This window comes from Oncorhynchus gorbuscha, unplaced genomic scaffold (assembly GCF_021184085.1).
Source record: "Oncorhynchus gorbuscha isolate QuinsamMale2020 ecotype Even-year unplaced genomic scaffold, OgorEven_v1.0 Un_scaffold_3447, whole genome shotgun sequence".
NCBI lineage: Eukaryota > Metazoa > Chordata > Actinopteri > Salmoniformes > Salmonidae > Oncorhynchus > Oncorhynchus gorbuscha.
In genome coordinates, this window is record NW_025747678.1 from 11,878 (window position 1) to 17,500 (window position 5,623).

General features: G+C 52.4%; 1 pseudogene; it reads left to right on the forward strand.

Annotated features, from left to right (window-relative positions):
- The first annotated feature begins 820 nt into the window (after window positions 1–820).
- The window catches only part of LOC124027668, a 25,948-nt pseudogene continuing 21,145 nt past the window's right edge, over window positions 821–5,623 (forward strand).

The following is a 5,623-nucleotide window of genomic DNA, read 5'->3' on the forward strand; positions in this document are numbered from 1 at the left end:
AGATGAACGTACTTTGGTGCGAAAAGTGCAAATCAATCCCAGAACAACAGCAAAGGACTTTGTGAAGATGCTGGAAGAAACAGGTACAAAAGTATCTTTATCCACAGTAAAACGAGTCCTATATTTACATAACCTGAAAGGCCGCTCAGCAAGGAAGAAGCCACCGCTCCAAAACTGGCATAAAAACATCCAGACTACAGTTTGCAACTGCACATGGAGACAAAGATTGTACTTTTTGGATTAAATGTCCTCTGATGAAACAAAAATAGAACTGTTTGGCCCTAATTACCATCGTTATGTTTGGGGGAAAAGGGGGGAGGCCTGCAAGCCGAAGAACACCATCCCAACCGTGAAGCACGGGGTGACAGCATCATGTTGTGAGGGTGCTTTGCTGCAGGAGGGACTGGTGCGCTTCACAAAATAGATGGCTTCATGAGGAAGGAAAATTATGTGGATATATTGAAGCAACATCTCAAGACATCAGTCAGGAAGTTAAAGCTTGGTCACAAATGGGTCTTTCAAATGGACATTGATCCCAAGCATACTCCAAAGTTGTGGCAAAATGGCTTAAGGACAACAAAGTCAAGGTATTGGAGTGGCCATCACAAAGCCCTGACCTCAATCCCATAGACAATTTGTGGGCAGGACTGAAAAAGTGTGTGCGAGCAAGGAGGCCTACAAACCTGACTCTGCCAGGAGGAATGGGCCAAAATTCACCCAACTTATTGTGGGAAGCTTGTGGAAGGCCACCCGAAACGTTTGACCCAAGTTAAACAATTTAATGGCAATAGTACCAAATACTAATTGAGTACATGTAAACTTCTGACCCACTGGGAATGTGATGAAAGAAATAAAAGCTGAAATAAATCATTCTCTCTACTATTATTCTGACATTTCACATTCTTAAAATAAAGTGGTGATCCTAATTGACCTAAGCCAGGGACATTTTACTTGGACTAAATATCAGGAATTGTGAAAAACTGAGTTTAAATGTATTTGGCATTCTTACTTTATTTATTTCTAAACATTAACTCCTAAACATGCGTCTACCCTACCTCAAAATCATGTTGCCTACCACCGCTCAGTCAGACTGCTCTATCAAATCATAGACTTAATTATAATATAATAACACACAGAAATACGAGCCTTCGGTCATTAATATGGTCATATCCGGAAACTATCATTTCAAAAACAAGACGTTTATTCTTTCAGTGAAATACAGAACCGTTCCGTATTTTATCTAACGGATGGCATCCATAAGTCTAAATATTCCTGTTACTTTGCACAACCTTCAATATTATGTCACAATTCTGTCAAATGAGTTCACAACGAGCCAGGCGGCCCAAACTGCTGCATATACCCCAACTCTGTTGCACAGAACGCAAGAGAAGTGACACAATTTCCCAAGTTGCAGACAGTGGAGAGGTGTGTTACTACTCCTGTCTGTCTGTCTGTCTGTCTGTCTGTCTGTCTGTCTGTCTGTCTGTCTGTCTGTCTGTCTGTCTGTCTGTCTGTCTGTCTGTCTGTCTGTCTGTCTGACTGAGTGTACTGTACTGTGCTGTATTCTGTCCTGCCAGAAGGAGGAGGAGGATGGAGATATGGATAGTTATCAGGTAAACTGTAACTCCTCAGTCTGTTGTTGCTGCTGCTGCTGCTGCTGCTGCATGGATGGTGCTGCCTCCTACTACAGCGAGGGTAGAAACATTCCCATAACTTCTGGAAAACCTTGGAATTGTTTTAGATTTCCCAGAAATGTTCAACCCTAACTACTGCCGATGATGACGAGGCACGATGGATGGAAACCAGCTTCTGGTCATGTGCTTGCAGACAGTGGGTCCCACTAAGAAGGGTGTGCAGAGGAGTAGGAGACAGGAGGCTAGAGGGGTAGGAGACAGGAGGCTAGAGGGGTAGGAGACAGGTGGCTAGAGGGGTAGGAGACAGGTGGCTAGAGGAGTAGGAGACAGGAGGCTAGAGGAGTAGGAGACAGGAGGCTAGAGGGGTAGGAGACAGGAGGCTAGAGGGGTAGGAGACAGGAGGCTAGAGGAGTAGGAGACAGGAGGCTAGAGGGGTAGGAGACAGGAGGCTAGAGGAGTAGGAGGCTAGAGGAGTAGGAGACAGGAGGCTAGAGGAGTAGGAGACAGGAGGCTAGAGGAGTAGGAGACAGGAGGCTAGAGGAGTAGGAGGCTAGAGGAGTAGGAGACAGGAGGCTAGAGGAGTAGAGGGTAGGAGACTAGAGGAGTAGGGGGTAGGAGACAGGAGACTAGAGGAGTAGGAGACTAGAGGAGTAGGGGGTGGGAGACAGGAGACTAGAGGAGTAGGAGACTAGAGGAGTAGGGGGGTAGGAGACAGGAGACTAGAGGAGTAGGAGACAGGAGACTAGAGGAGTAGGGGGTGGGAGACAGGAGGCTAGAGGAGTAGGGGGTGGGAGAGGAGACTAGAGGAGTAGGGGGTAGGAGACAGGAGGCTAGAGGAGTAGGGGGTGGGAGATAGGAGACTAGAGGAGTAGGGGGTAGGAGACAGGAGGCTAGAGGAGTAGGGGTGGGAGATAGGAGACTAGAGGAGTAGGGGTGGGAGACAGGAGACTAGAGGAGTAGGAGACTAGAGGAGTAGGAGACTAGAGGAGTAGGAGACTAGAGGAGTAGGAGACTAGAGGAGTAGGGGTGGGAGACAGGAGACTAGAGGAGTAGGGGGTAGGAGACAGGAGGCTAGAGGAGTAGGAGACTAGAGGAGTAGGGGGTAGGAGACAGGAGGCTAGAGGAGGAGTAGGAGACTAGAGGAGTAGGGGTAGGAGACAGGAGGCTAGAGGAGTAGGGGTAGGAGACAGGAGGCTAGAGGAGTAGGAGACTAGAGGAGTAGGGGGTAGGAGACAGGAGGCTAGAGGAGTAGGGGTAGGAGACAGGAGGCTAGAGGAGTAGGGGGTAGGAAACAGGAGACTAGAGGAGTAGGAGACAGGAGGCTGGAGGAGTATGGGGTAGGAGACAGGAGGCCAGAGGAGTAGGGGGTAGGAGACAAGAGACTAGAGGAGTCGGAGACAGGAGACTAGAGGAGTAGGGGGTAGGAGACAGGAGGCTAGAGGAGTAGGGGGTAGGAGACAGGAGGCTAGAGGAGTAGGGGGTAGGAGACAAGAGACTAGAGGGGTAGGAGACAGGAGGCTAGAGGAGTAGGGGGTAGGAGACAGGAGGCTAGAGGAGTAGGGGGTAGGAGACAGGAGGCCAGAGGAGTAGGAGACTAGAGGAGTAGGGGTGGGAGACAGGAGACTAGAGGAGTAGGAGACTAGAGGAGTAGGAGACTAGAGAGTAGGAGACTAGAGGAGTAGGGGGTGGGAGATAGGAGACTAGAGGAGTAGGGGGTGGGAGACAGGAGACTAGAGGAGTAGGAGACTAGAGGAGTAGGAGACTAGAGGAGAGTATGGGGAGACTAGAGGAGTAGGAGGCTAGAGGAGAGGGGGTAGGAGACAGGAGGCTAGAGGAGTAGGGGGTAGGAGACAAGAGACTAGAGGAGTAGGAGACAGGAGACTAGAGGGGTAGGGGGTAGGAGACTAGAGGAGTAGGGGGTAGGAAACAGGAGACTAGAGGAGTAGGGGGTAGGAGACAGGAGGCTGGAGGAGTAGGGGGTGGGAGACAGGAGGCTAGAGGAGGAGTAGGAGACAGGAGACTCGAGGGTAGGAGACAGGAGACTAGAGGGGTATGGGGGTAGGAGATAAGAGACTAGAGGAGTAGGGGGTAGGAGACAGGAGGCTGGAGGAGTAGGGGGTGGGAGACAGGAGACTAGAGGGGTATGGGGGTAGGAGACAAGAGACTAGAGGAGTAGGAGGTAGGAAACAGGAGGCTGGAGGAGTAGGGGGTGGGAGACAGGAGGCTAGAGGGGTATGGGGGTAGGAGACAAGAGACTAGAGGAGTAGGAGGTAGGAAACAGGAGGCTGGAGGAGTAGGAGACAGGAGACTAGAGGAGTAGGAGACAGGAGACTCGAGGGGTAGGAGACAGGAGGCTTGAGGGGTAGGAGACAGGAGGTTTGAGGGGTAGGAGACAGGAGGCTTGAGGGGTAGGAGACAGGAGACTTGAGGGGTAGGAGACAGGAGACTCGAGGGATCGGAGACAGGAGACTCGAGGGATATCAGACAGGAGACTAGAGAGGTAGGAGACAGGAGGTTTGAGGGGTAGGAGACAGGAGGCTTGAGGGTAGGAGACAGGAGACTAGAGAGGTAGGAGACAGGAGGCTTAAGGGGTAGGAGACAGGAGGCTTGAGGAGTAGGAGACAGGAGGCTAGAGGAGTAAGGGGTAGGAGACAGCAGACTAGAGGGGTAGGAGACAGGAGGCTTGAGGGGTAGGAGACAGGAGGCTAGAGGAGTAGGAGACAGGAGGCTAGAGGAGTAGGAGACAGGAGGCTAGAGGAGTAAGGGGTAGGAGACAGCAGACTAGAGGGGTAGGAGACAGGAGGCTTGAGGGGTAGGAGACAGGAGGCTAGAGGAGTAGGAGACAGGAGGCTAGAGGAGTAGGAGACAGGAGGCTAGAGGAGTAAGGGGTAGGAGACAGCAGACTAGAGGGGTAGGAGACAGGAGGCTAGAGGATTAGGGGGTAGTTTTCCCTAGTCAGGTCTAGTGGTCAGGACAAACTCCTGGTTCTAGGTCCGGCCTCACAGAGTGGAACATGATTGGATAATGTTGTGCACTTTTGGAGGAGAATTCTTGTCTCCAAGCACAATTTTGAACCCGGGTGGCGCTGGTCCAACTAAATAATGTCATCCAAACAAAGAAAGGGATCAGAGAATCTTTTTAAGGCAGCGCCCCCTGTGTCTGTCTGTCTGTCCCCAGATACATCACTCATATTCTGAGTGTCTGTTCCTCCCACTCCACAGTGCCCTGGTGTCTGTCTGTCTGTCTGTCCCTCCGTCCTCCCACTCCACAGTGCCCTGGTGTCTGTCTGTCTGTCCCTCCGTCCTCCCACTCCACAGTGCCCTGGTGTCTGTCTGTCTGTCCCTCCGTCCTCCCACTCCACAGTGCCCTGGTGTCTGTCTGTCTGTCCCTCTGTCCTACCACTCCACAGTGCCCTGGTGTCTGTCTGTCTGTCTGTCTGTCTGTCTGTCTGTCTGTCTGTCTGTCTGTCTGTCTGTCTGTCTGTCTGTCTGTCTGTCTGTCTGTCTGTCCCTCCGTCCTCCCACTCCACAGTGCCCTGGTGTCTGTCTGTCTGTCCCTCCGTCCTCCCACTCCACAGTGCCCTGGTGTCTGTCTGTCTGTCCCTCCGTCCTACCACTCCACAGTGCCCTGGTGTCTGTCTGTCTGTCCCTCCGCTCCCACTCCACAGTCCTCTGTCTGTCCTCCCACTCCACAGTGCCCTGGTGTCTGTCTGTCTGTCCCTCCGTCCTCCCACTCCACAGTGCCCTGGTGTCTGTCTGTCTGTCTGTCCCTCCGTCCTACCACTCCACAGTGCCCTGGTGTCTGTCTGTCTGTCCCTCCGTCCTCCCACTCCACAGTGCCCTGGTGTCTGTCTGTCTGTCCCTCCGTCCTCCCACTCCACAGTGCCCTGGTGTCTGTCTGTCTGTCCCTCCGTCCTCCCACTCCACAGTGCCCTGGTGTCTGTCTGTCTGTCCCTCCGTCCTACCACTCCACAGTGCCCTGGTGTCTGT